Source organism: Euprymna scolopes, chromosome 24 (assembly GCF_053919585.1).
Source record: "Euprymna scolopes isolate OS-2025 chromosome 24, ASM5391958v1, whole genome shotgun sequence".
Classification (NCBI taxonomy): Eukaryota; Metazoa; Mollusca; class Cephalopoda; order Sepiida; family Sepiolidae; genus Euprymna; species Euprymna scolopes.
Window position 1 is genome coordinate 6236901 of NC_136505.1, and position 12334 is coordinate 6249234.

At 34.5% G+C, this 12334-nt stretch overlaps 1 protein-coding gene across 1 annotated transcript in view; it reads left to right on the top strand.

Moving 5' to 3' along the window:
• LOC145246459 (growth hormone secretagogue receptor type 1-like) overlaps positions 1-12334 on the top strand; it is a 601437-nt gene that overhangs the window by 316843 nt on the left and 272260 nt on the right. The gene's annotated exons all lie outside the window — the stretch shown is intronic.

Sequence of the window (12334 nt, forward strand, 5' to 3'; positions counted from 1 at the left end):
ATATCATCCCATTCCCGAGCTATAGACATTCTCTTACAGCTCTCATTTGACCTCATCCACAGGTCACTCCTAACTATTCGTTGGTAAGCTCTTGTGATATCATTCAGCGTCCAGCCAATTTTCCAAGCCTCTAGATATTTTTTCTGGATTGCCGGGTCGTCTCTTGATGTCTTTTTCAGCCAACATCCCCGAGAGAGCTGCTAAGGCCTTCTCTCCTTCATCGTTATCAGCTGTTCTCATCCTGACCTCTTCCGCCATTGTAATTTCCAACACCTCCGTGGTAATCTCTAAGACCACGCCCTCTTTCTGTCAAAATGCCCGCATCTCCTAATCCCTTTAACACAAGGATCGAAATTAAGAAATCCTTCTTACGTCATCGCTCGACATTCTCGTAATTTACTTTTCCGTTTAATTATTATTATCGATTATCTCCCTTGCACCCTAAGGACACTCCAAACACTCAAATATGCACAGTGTAATTAATGAAAGGAAGAAGAGAAAAAATCACATAAACAAGTGAAACAAGATTTTAAAAATGAATTCAATATAATTTCACCACTCCAAAGATTGTACAATTATCCCTCTTAAAAGCCACTTTCTCTCTTTTGGTTTATTTTCTCCTCCTCAACCTTTTCTCTTCCAATACAAGTCAAAACTCGAAATTATAACGCAATCCCAGCAACATGCACCAAAGCGTACAGCGGAATTACGATAAACGATTTGTTTCAACAGCGCCCCCCCTTTCCTTCTCTTACTTTACTGATAGAGACTGCAGTACGACACACACCTCGCGCGCTCTCTTCAGCCAAATCGTTGATGCAGGCACAATTATTGCGTTATACTCTCTCTCTCTCTCTCTCTCTTTCTCTCTCTCTCTCTCTCTCTCTCTTTTGCTATCACTGAGGACAAGCTACGTAGATGAACAAGCAGAAACAACAAAAAGTTCTTACTGCTGTTGCTTCTGTCTTTATCTCTCTTCGTCGTCCTCCTCTTCGTAGTTTTAGGTCGTGCGCGTATGTTTTAGAAAAGAGGGAAAGAAATATTTCTCTTTTTTTCTTTTCCTTCCCTTTAACTTTCTCTGTGTTTCATATTTTCACATATCAGTCTCTCTTCACTTTTTCTTTTCTTCCTTTAGCTTTCCCCTTTCTTTCTCTTTGTGATTTTTTTTATGTTTTTCTGTCTTAGATTTTGTTTTTCGGTGTTTCTATTTCTTATTTTTCTACCGTCCCCGAGTTTTTTTTTTTTTTCTGTCTTTTCGTTTTTTCAACGTCTCCCTCTGTCTGTCTGTCACTTTCTATTATTAAAGGGTTTTTTTCTGTCTTCGCAGTGGATTTTTTTTTCTTTTCTGTGCAACAATATAAGAAAATTAAGTCAATTTCACTTTTAGTGTCAATCCAAAGGCCACGGCAACCAAATGTGTCGAATCTTCCGTTACTCAAGTCAATAACTGACCTCTGGCTTTGGTTGAGATCTCCACATGAATTCTCCACGTCTCGGTGTAGAATTCTGCTGAAAACACACACACAAATAAATAAACAGTTAGGATGTGTATAAATAAAATGTGTCGAGTAATTTAAACCCAAGTTTAAGCAGAGATAGTAGGAGAATAATCATATAATTTGTATCAGGCAAATTTTTCTAATAGAATCAAGATCGGTAATGTAGTTCTAATGAAAATTCCGATAAAGCTACGTCCTTATTAGAGTATAAGAAGAGTTATTTATCTCACAACCGGCACTGATAATTTAATTAGATCTACTTACTTAAGTTATAGTGTCTCTCAAGAGCATTCTTTGAGATATCCGTATCCTCTAGAACTTTCCAATACACATTCTTATCAAGACTTTTTTTTCTGATAAAGAAACTAGTGATTTCCTAAAAGAGAGGATGAATGTAGGCGTAAACGATGTCACATCCAGACATGTAAGATCTGCGAGATGTTTAAACGCAGGAGATCCATATTTTCTTTTGTACTGAATTGAATGTTGAAGAATCTTTTTCTTGATCTTTTCTTTTTTAGATAAGAGAGTTTTAAAATACTTGGGGGATATATTTCTTCTCCCTTTTTGTCCTTCTCTTCTTCTCATGTTTTCATATTCCTCAATTTCTTTGGAGTTTGCTGATGTTGGTTATGCGATTGAATTCTACCTGTCAATTGATCTGTACTTTCCCGCGTTTTTTAATAAAATTCAAGCTGAGGTTGGCAGTTCTGAATGCACATTCTAAATGTGTCGACGTGCTATTTTCTCTGTTCAAACAGGACGTTAAAATGTTGAAGTGAGCTCATCTAAGTTACCTGGCTAATTTTATAATGTTTAAGTCATTGCGTCTAAGTTACTTGACGAGTGTATATCTCAAGAAGAGAAATATACTTTAAGTAAATCAAAGAAATCTGTCGAAGATTTGGAAGATAAATATGTCGAGTAGAGACGACGCGTGTGGAAAATATTCTCACTAGTATTTATCACTAGATAAATCCAATCTGCAATTTTTCGAAGTAAAAAGAAAATAATGCTTCTAATCTGACTGGACTATGAAAAGGAGGGAGCAATTTTTACCAGACTCCTTACAGCTTTAGAGAACGTTAAAATACGGATAATTATGTGTATTTTTTACGGTTTTTTTTTCTTTCAGAAAAATTACAAAATAAATTCGTCGATATGAGAGAACCCCCTCGGAACATTATTTCAGATTATAAGTTATATATGTACACAAATATTTCAACTAATCTTCTAAAGATAGCTCTTGTTTTTTGAATAAAAGTCGACATTACAGAATGTAAGCTTAAATTGCAATCAAATGGGACGAACACTTTTTAGCTTACCTAACAGTATTCCGACCTTATAGAACCCCTACGTTTGTCGAATTCTCATATTATGAGAGTAAGTAGTGAAAAAACTCCCCACCCCGTCTCTTTTCTATCTTTCTTAATTGTTACCACACAAAGGAATGTATTTGTAGCTGAGAGCCATATTTTAGCAGAAATAGCTAGTCAACTTTTCTCTTGACAATGTATTAATAACAAAATAATAATTATTTTTAAAAATAAGTAATTTTCTCCTAAGTAAAAGTTTATCATTTTGTTCGTATTTAGTATCATAATAAATAAGATTGAACTAAAACGAAATAGATGTAGTGTTATGCTTTACCCCAAACGAATTATTTATATTTTGTTTCCAGATAGTGTAAATTCGACTTCTTATCTTAAAATAAATTTATTTAAAGTAAAATACTAACAAGTTTAAAATCAAGACGTTTAAAGATAGTTTTAGTCGTTCGTTTTGTGTATCGGCTATATGTTTTTCTGATTCTTGCTAGATTACAATAATGGATGCTTTTCTGATCATGTTGAAAACAAAGTCCTTGCGTTTTTCAACTTTTAAATCTATATTAAGATATCTTAGCTTGAACCAAAAATGTATTGATCGAAATAAGCATTAACAGAATCAACATACTTTTGCTAATGCAAAACAAGTGTACTCATGCCAATAATGCAAAAATCTTGCGTTCTGGTAATATCGCCAAAGTATTTGAAGCATTACTCACGAAAAAGTTGTCGGGTTGCTTGAGAAAGTGCTAGTAGGTAGATAAGAGGCATGGAGAGTAGGGCGAATGAGGCAGAGTTTTGTATCCCAATTTGTTCAACTTCTTTAGTTAACAAATTTTCTCAAAGTACACTTTTGTGTTTCCTTTTGGCCAAGATAAAAGTGTAGTATCTGTTCTTCAGATGCTGTACCTCCATTTCTTGTTCTCTTTTGGTGGAGGAGCAGTCCTTCACGACTGAGACAATTTTATTTTATTTTTTTACCTTTTCTCCACGTTTAAAAACGACCCTGGCGTCTAACTCTGTCCCGTGGGGAGGCATTGTAAATAGGTACACTTTTGTGTTTCTTGATTTATTTTTGTTTCTTATTTTTCACGTTCCTCCATTTCAACATTCTTTACCCATTCTGGCTGGTGTGTATTGCAGCTCGTCATCAACTTTATGGTTATTTTCGTTCTTACGCGCAAAAGGTATACATACAACGTGCGATAATAAATTTTCTACAATCTACATCTTTGTGTGTCTTGAGCTATCGCTTTTCTTTATTTTCTCTCTATCATTTTCTTCCTTTCTCTATCTCTTGTCTATTGTGTATATCGTTGCATCTCTTGATCAACTTTCATCTAAAGCAAATGATATAAACACATATGTCTTAGTTTGATCCTGATCGAAAATCCTGCTTGTCCTAACTTACCCCTTCATGAAAACAGTCTTAGTCTAACAATTATGTAAGTCTAAAATTAGCTTCATGCATCACACTGCATCATTCATCTAACCGCTCTCGCTTTCTCTCCACCTCTTTCCAATCTCTAATTCTTTCTCTCCCTTTCCATCGCGGATTATAACTTCCGAATCCATTTCCCCCTAACACAATCACCAAGTAACAGAAGCTTTTCCAAATCCGATCGTAATCATAGGTATGAATGGTTTCAGTAATTCGCCTAGAAGATAAACCGCAGTGCTTATCTACCGACACAAATAAACCACATTCTAAATTATTTACTCCCTTGCTCCCTCTCTCTCTCTCCCTCTCCCTCTACACTGCCCTCCCCTTCTTTCATGTCTATTTTATGGGCCCTTACTTTACTACGTTTTAAACAATTTCCCAAGTATTGTACTAGTAATGCAATGAAGGTTTCCTCATCAAGCATCAACATTTATCACGTATGAAATGAGTATAAGTATGTATGGAGTATTGCTGTCATATTTGGGCTGGTGCATCGGCTACTAGTCTCTCGCTCCTTGACAGGGTTCAAAAGAGAGTCGCAAAGCTGATAGGCCCTAAACTGGCATCTAAGCGTTAGCCTCTGTCCCATCATCGAAACGTTGCATCCCTCTGTCTGTTCTACAAGTATTATAATGGCGAATGCTCTGAAGAACTGCAAGCACTTGTGCCCCCACGACGTGAACACCCTCGACAGACCCGACTAGCTGCAAAATCCCACCCCCACACTCTAGAGATCCCTAGATGTAAAAGATCTTTCTACTCCAGTAGTTTCTTCCCCAGAACTGCTAGACTTTGGAATTCCATTCCAGGTCACTGCTTCCCCAACTGTACTGACATGCATAAGTTCAAGTGCAACGTGAACCAACATCTCGTTGCCCTAATCCCTACATAGTACCCCAGTAGATGTTTCCCCTGATAGTAGCCCCCTACACCAAAGTGGCAATGTGCCTTGTTTGGGGTGAAAATGTAATTAAAAAAAAAATAAATAATTGTCCTTTAGGATATTTCTTGATTCGACCATTAATTCTGATGTACAAAAGTGAATATCTCTGCAATTCTCGCCGTTCTCCTGTGCATTATCCTCTACGTTCTCAATCTCATTACTCTGAAATGAAGGTTGTCGTTTTAGGGTCGGTAAACTTTAACTTAAATATAATCTCAAAATAAAAGTATTTACATGACAAATTATGTGGTTTATTCGAAGGATTAGTGTTTGGCATTAGTGGAAGAACAGGTATTTATTTTTTTCATTGCCCGTAACATAATCAGCTACTCACTATAAGTTAGGGTTACCAGTTTTACAAAGTTCGACGTTTCTTAAGAATAGGACTAAAGAAAGAGCAGACTTTCACGTTGGCTGACCCTAACTGGCCAACCTATCAACAGTGGTTTCGTTTTTTTCTTCTTCTTCTTCTTCTTCTTCTTCTTTCTTTCTTTCTTTCTTTTATCTACTTGTCCCGCTTCCGCCTTTTCTCGTTATTCGTTCCCCTATATATATATATATATATATATATATATATATATATATATATATATATATAGGGGAACAAATAACGAAAAAAGGCGGAAGCGAGACAAGTAGATATATATATATATATATATGTATATATATATATATATGAACATATAATATATATATATGTATATATATATAATCTCTCTCTCTTTCTATATATCTATCTCTCTCGGTATATATATATATATATATATATATACATATATATATATGAACAATCATTTCGCTGCATAAGTCACCCACTTGGATTATCTCAGTGAAAATATATGTTGTTTGGGGAGAATAATACGGGATTCATTTTAAAAGAAATGCCTCCTATTTTCTTACTCAGCAAGTTTAGGAGAAACGGCGACAGAACTTATATTATTAAAACAAATGCCATTTTGTACTTAACAATTTATTTGTCTACATAGTCACCACTATTCTTAATGTAGTTTTAACATAGAAAAATAAGATCCTTGATACTTCGGCCAAAACGTTCAGCGCCTGTCATAGCGTTATATTTTTATGGCTGCGATTACGACGTTGTTGTCCGGGCAATGCTTTCCACATAATACGTAATTTTCGAAGTCCCAAGAAAGCTGAGTGAGAAAGCAGCGCTCAATCAAACTTCGTGAAAAAAATATTAGTTTCCACACTTGTGTTTGGCCTGGCGTTATCGTCCAGTTACCAAAAAGCGTTGTTTATTCATTGCCATAACTGAAATTTGTATTGCGATAAGTTTATACGATATATATGGAAAATATCAACTCAGTCATTCGATTATGCTTCTATCTGCTTTCGATTAATTCCAGTGATTATTTTTCCATTTCCCTAGGTTGTCCAATTTATCCTGATATATATCTTTTCTCTTATATTATCGCGAGCTTTTTTATATTTCACTTATTGCGACTCTGATTGCTATCCTTGATCGATGTAAGATATAAATCCTACTGACTTCCAATCCGCCTGAGCTTAGTTTTCTTACTCTTAATTCTACAAAGAAACTAGTAAGTTATAATTGAATTCGAACCAGAAATAATATTATCTTACATCAGGAATCATGAAACATTTCAATTTTCCTTAATTTCTTTGCCAAAAAAAGGATAAGCACTATTTATCTTGGTGATGGAAACAGTTCGCTATATATGCCTAAATATATATAAATATATAAATATATAAATATATATATATATGTGTGTTCGTGTGTGTGTTTGTGAAATTTTTTTATAGCAAATCAGTTTCCAAGGAGCCCAAATTAACTCGTCACGAACCAAAGATATATTCCAAAAATCACGTAAGTTGCTCAAGTAGTTAAGAAAATCCAATTTTACGAATTTTAGTGATTAAATACTTTTATTTATTTTGAATACAAACAGTCGAGTTGTAGTCGATTTGAATTGTCGGCCTAAGAATTTCCCCACAACCCCCCTTTGCCGCATAATATAATTTGATTTTTTTAATAAACTTTTAATTTACGCGATTATTTTGAATCTGACATTTTCGTTCAGTGACGAGTGCGTAAATTTAAATATGTTTTTTCTATTTTTTATATTTACTGAAGTGTACTTTTATAAAAGGACCCTATTTTTTTATATTTACTGAAGTGTACTTTTAAACAGGGACCCTATTTTTTATTATTCATAATATATAATGTAGTACAACTGTATTGTCATGATATAACCATTATTGGAAAGTGGACATGCAGGAAAGGGCTTGCATTTTTTTTTTATATCAGGGCTATGTAGACATTTCTGTGACCACGCAAGAAACACTCGTGCCTTACTGAAAATATGAAACAAACATTTTGGTCATTCTTCAATTTTTATGGGCTTAAAACACCTAATTATGCAAATTTCATAAGGTGTTTCCATTATTTTGTCCAACCCCTATATATATATGTGTGTGTGTGTGTGTGTGTGTGTGTGTGTGTGTGAGAGAGAGAGATAGATGGGGTGCATTAAAAGATAGATGTCGAGCTGGATAAATGGTTTGGTAGAAACACATTATTATGCACATGATACCACCTGATCGTCAGATCAAAGCAGTTCTACAACAGAGCTAAAATTAATACTTCAAATAGGATAACTGCTAATAATGTTTAATCACGCAAATAATTTGGATTTTTGAGATTGCATTTGAAAGGTTGTCAGGTTTAAATTCGTTTTCGTTTTCGTTTAAAGGAGATTAAATTGTGAGTGGATATGTTGTTCAAATTAGAGAGCTAGGATAATCAATCGAGTGAGCATGAATCCTATTTACTCGATACGGAAGGCTAGAAATACAAAATTGAGCTGCACGATTTCAGGGCGAAGCGAAATCCGTACCGAACATTAAAATCAGTATTGGAAGACGTTTACGGTTTAATATACAGCCAGAGAGAAAGAAAAACAGAGACAGTGGGAGGAGGAGATATGCGGGAAAATTATAAGAGGAATATAGCGAAAACTAAAGAGAGATATAGAGAAATACGACTAGATACAGAGAGAAGGGGAAAGTAGAGAGATATAAAATGATATACAGAATTATAAAGAGAAAAATAGTGAGAAACAGAGGAAACAGAGAAAGTGAGCTACAGAGAGTGATGCACAACATACATCAAGATTAAGAGAAAGATAGAGATAAAAGGCGATATATGAAGACGAAAAGATAAGAACCAATCCCAGGAAATAAAGAGAGACTAATAAAAAAGAATGGAGTAGAGTCAGACTAAATTATCTAGTCACGATATAGCTGGCTCAAGATATATTTACATTCCGTCTTTTACTTGAAACCGCAAGATAAATATGTAGGATGGAACTATCATTCAGTTTCTTGTATTTATGTGTATACTTCACGAAAAAAGGATAAGAAAAAGTCGCTGATGAGTTACAGATACTCGTGTACCTTATTAAGTGCGTGTGTTTATGTGCAGAGGTATTAATTGAAATATAATTTGAAACTAGCGGGACCTGTTGAAATTTCACAACGGACTCTTTTATTTGTAATATATTGATGTGGATGTTCAGCGTAAATAGAGATGCCCTGATATTGGATCTATTTACAATGCCTCCCCACGGGGCAGAGTTAGACACCAGGGTCATTTTTTAACGTGGCGAAAAGGTACAAAAATAAAAATTGTCTCAGTCGTGAAGGAGTTCTCTTTCACTGAAAGAGAACAAGAAATGGAAGTGTAGCATCTGAAGAACAGATACTACACTTTGATCTTGGTCAAAAGAAGACGCCTTGATATTGTAGCTCTTTTGTTAAAACTGCAAAAGTATTTATCTAAGCGAGCAGGGACGCCCGGTGTAGCCCAGTCGTAAATATGCTTAATTATAATATTTTAATTTATAGAGGTGTGGAATATATTATAAAGGCATTATATATTGTACAGTTATTATGTAGAGTTATTTTTCTATCGATGCTTATATATTATAAATTTGTAATTTCAAAAATAAAAAATATATCTATATGACGTAAAACCATAACTTATGAAGAATATATATATATATATATATATATATATATATATATATATATATATATATATATATATATAACTTGAGTTCTTTCAGCTATAATCAAAACCGAAACCAAACCTTCTGAAAAATTCTTGATAACATTATTTATCAAATATAGATTATTTGAGAGCCATTGCTATAATTGAAACCGAAACCAAACCTTATGAAGAATTATTGGTAAAATTATTTATTTCAAAGAATAGAAGGTCATAATAGAAAAACGCTTGTCGGAATAAAAAAAAAAGATGTGACGAAACCTTGGCCAGTTACCTCTAGACAAAAATATTTTCCTTTTTTCTCTTTAGCAAAGGTCACTCTAAATCTCCATGAATGAAGTTTGGTTTCTAAGATCTTTTTTTTTAATAAAACTACACTCGTCAGCTTTCCAACTGACAACATTATGGTATTTTTGAATAATCAAGAATATGTGAACTTTGTGAGACTTGGTTTTGTTGGTTTTTCGTGCTATTTATCTAGGCATACAAACATGCATACCTACAAACAGCTATCCGTTTTATAAAATAGACTATCGGTGCTACCCGGCGTATACGGGGTTCATAAAAAAGAAAAGAACAGAAGAAAATGTGTAATATCTTTTGATTACATTTTTAACCTCTCCACATCTCTCAGCCGTTCCTCCTCAAAGTTTCCCATCTCTCTTTCCAAACACCTCTCTTCTAACAGTAAGGCAATTTCCCTTTTAATTGTTGTTTAATCATTTTTAGACTTTTGTTCCGTCTCTCTTGTATTTCACAATAACTTTATTTTGATAATGACAAGAGTCGAATAAGATTTTATATATATATCACTTACCCAAGTTAATGCTGTAATCTTATATATAGAGTGTGTAAATAAAGAAGAATCTATCATTTTAGAAAGTATTTACCTTCAAATGCAACATGTACACCTGTGATCTCAATTCTTTTATTATTTTACGAATTACCGCTATTTAAATGGAACTGCTTTTGCTAGTTTCGAAAAATTGGAAACACTTTACTTTTGTTGTTGATAAAGTATTGCTTACGCGGCATCAGCATGGTATTTAGTTCAGAGTAAATAAAAAAAAAGCTGTCGACGATTCAATGTTTCGTTTACAATTGTTTTAATGCAAACAGCCTGTGTCTTATACAATAAGCCAAAATGGATTAAACGTTTGTTACAGAGGGTTTATTAGCGCGTATGAAAATATCATCAGCAGCCGAAAGATGGTAGTGCAAGCGATTGTATTAGCAGCAGGAGCAGCGTTTGAACTCGTATGCAAATTGGCAAGTATGCTCGGGCTTGCCACTGAAGAAAAAGAAAAAAAGACACTACAAGGTCGGAAATGAAGAGGGCCTATCCTGAAGGAGACAAACGTGCAAAGTGAAGGCGAGAGTGGGTTGGCTGTGGACAGCTTGCGGTTGGAAGAAAGAGAAAAACGCGTGAGATGAAATGGAGATGTGGCAGTGAGAGACTTTTACAGAACATTTACTTAATAATAAATATTTAAACAAAAAAAGAATTTATAGTTTTTTAAGGCAGTTTGGTCCTCAAATATTGTGATTTTTTGTTGCATTTTTCCTTTTTATTTTACAAATATATCTATTTGTTAGTGTTTTGTAATGAAATACCAATATGACGTATGCTATATATACACTGAATAGCCATACTGTGGTATGTATGTGAAAAAGGGTTCATCTGAATATGTGTACGTGACATTAAATGTCTATGGTGTTTTTCATTAATTGAACCCTAGCTTGATATGTTGCAGTCAAGGTGTGTATTCTTAACATTCTATGTGTATAATTAACTATTTTCTTAACCTTTTTAACCCGTCCGTATCGTTAGTAGTATGTGGTTGCGTGTGTGTGGGGGGTGTCTGTTGACATATAACACGAATACATAAACATGGCATACCTGGTGCTGCTGCTGCCTTTTTCCGGGAAGTTCTTCTTTCATCTAGAGGGAGTTGTTCTCTTCACAAATAAGACACATACAGTACAGTCAATACAATGTGTTGGTTTTTTATAGTTGTTTATTCGCTCCTAGGCATTACGTCTAGCAGCGGAGCGATCGACGACGTTTACTTGAATGGCTAGTTCTTAAACGTCCTACGTCTTAGACGCTCGCCCCCTTTGAGAGCAGAACCCTTTCAGATAATCTTCTTCTGTTGACGTCCTCAATCCAAGTCATTTATTTTTTTCAGCCAACTAGAACCACGTGACAGACACGTATTTCCGGTCATGATTAGATTCTTTTCCGATGCAATCGATCGGTCAGCTCGATGTGACTTTGACATATTTTAAAAATATATCCAAACACAGCTCACACCTCCCCATTCACCACGCCAATCAGATAGATCGATAGATAAATAGATGAAAAATAGATAAATAGAACAATAGATATATCAATAATAGACATAGATATATAGATAGATCGATTATCAGATAAATAACAAATAATTTCTTGCGTCCTACAACTTTATATCATTAGTAAATACGTTACAAATAAGAATTTTCGGGATAATTTGATCTTCAAATATATTATTGCCATTTTTTATTTGATTTAATTTCAGTTTGCATAACAGTACTTTATTAAACTATACCTCTATTTAGCAGTTGCTTTCAATTAATCATAAAACGCCTATGTGTTGAATACAACGTCTTTCCACATTCTTCATTATCTTCTTCCAGAGCGAGCATACACATACTTGCGTTACAGTCCAGCCGATACCTATGTGGAGCCCGAAATGCTCTCATAAATATTCAACTTGATAATCAAACTCTTTTTGTTCCACAATTTCTGTCTCTATTCAACACGTGTAGATATGTACTTGGAAACTAATGTTGACATCTGGCGAAAAAGGCTTCGGCGGATAAACAACAGACTTTTATTGACTTCTACTAGCATTGCCTTGTGTGGCATATACAGGGTCGGACGATAACATTTTAACCCTAGAAAAAGCGATGTAATTTCATTCCCGTTTGATGAAAACCAAATTTCTCTGTTCGGTGCAGACACTCAAGTAGTTAGCAAGTTGTGTACAATCCCAAGAGCTATAAGAGCCTTCAATCATGTATTAAAGT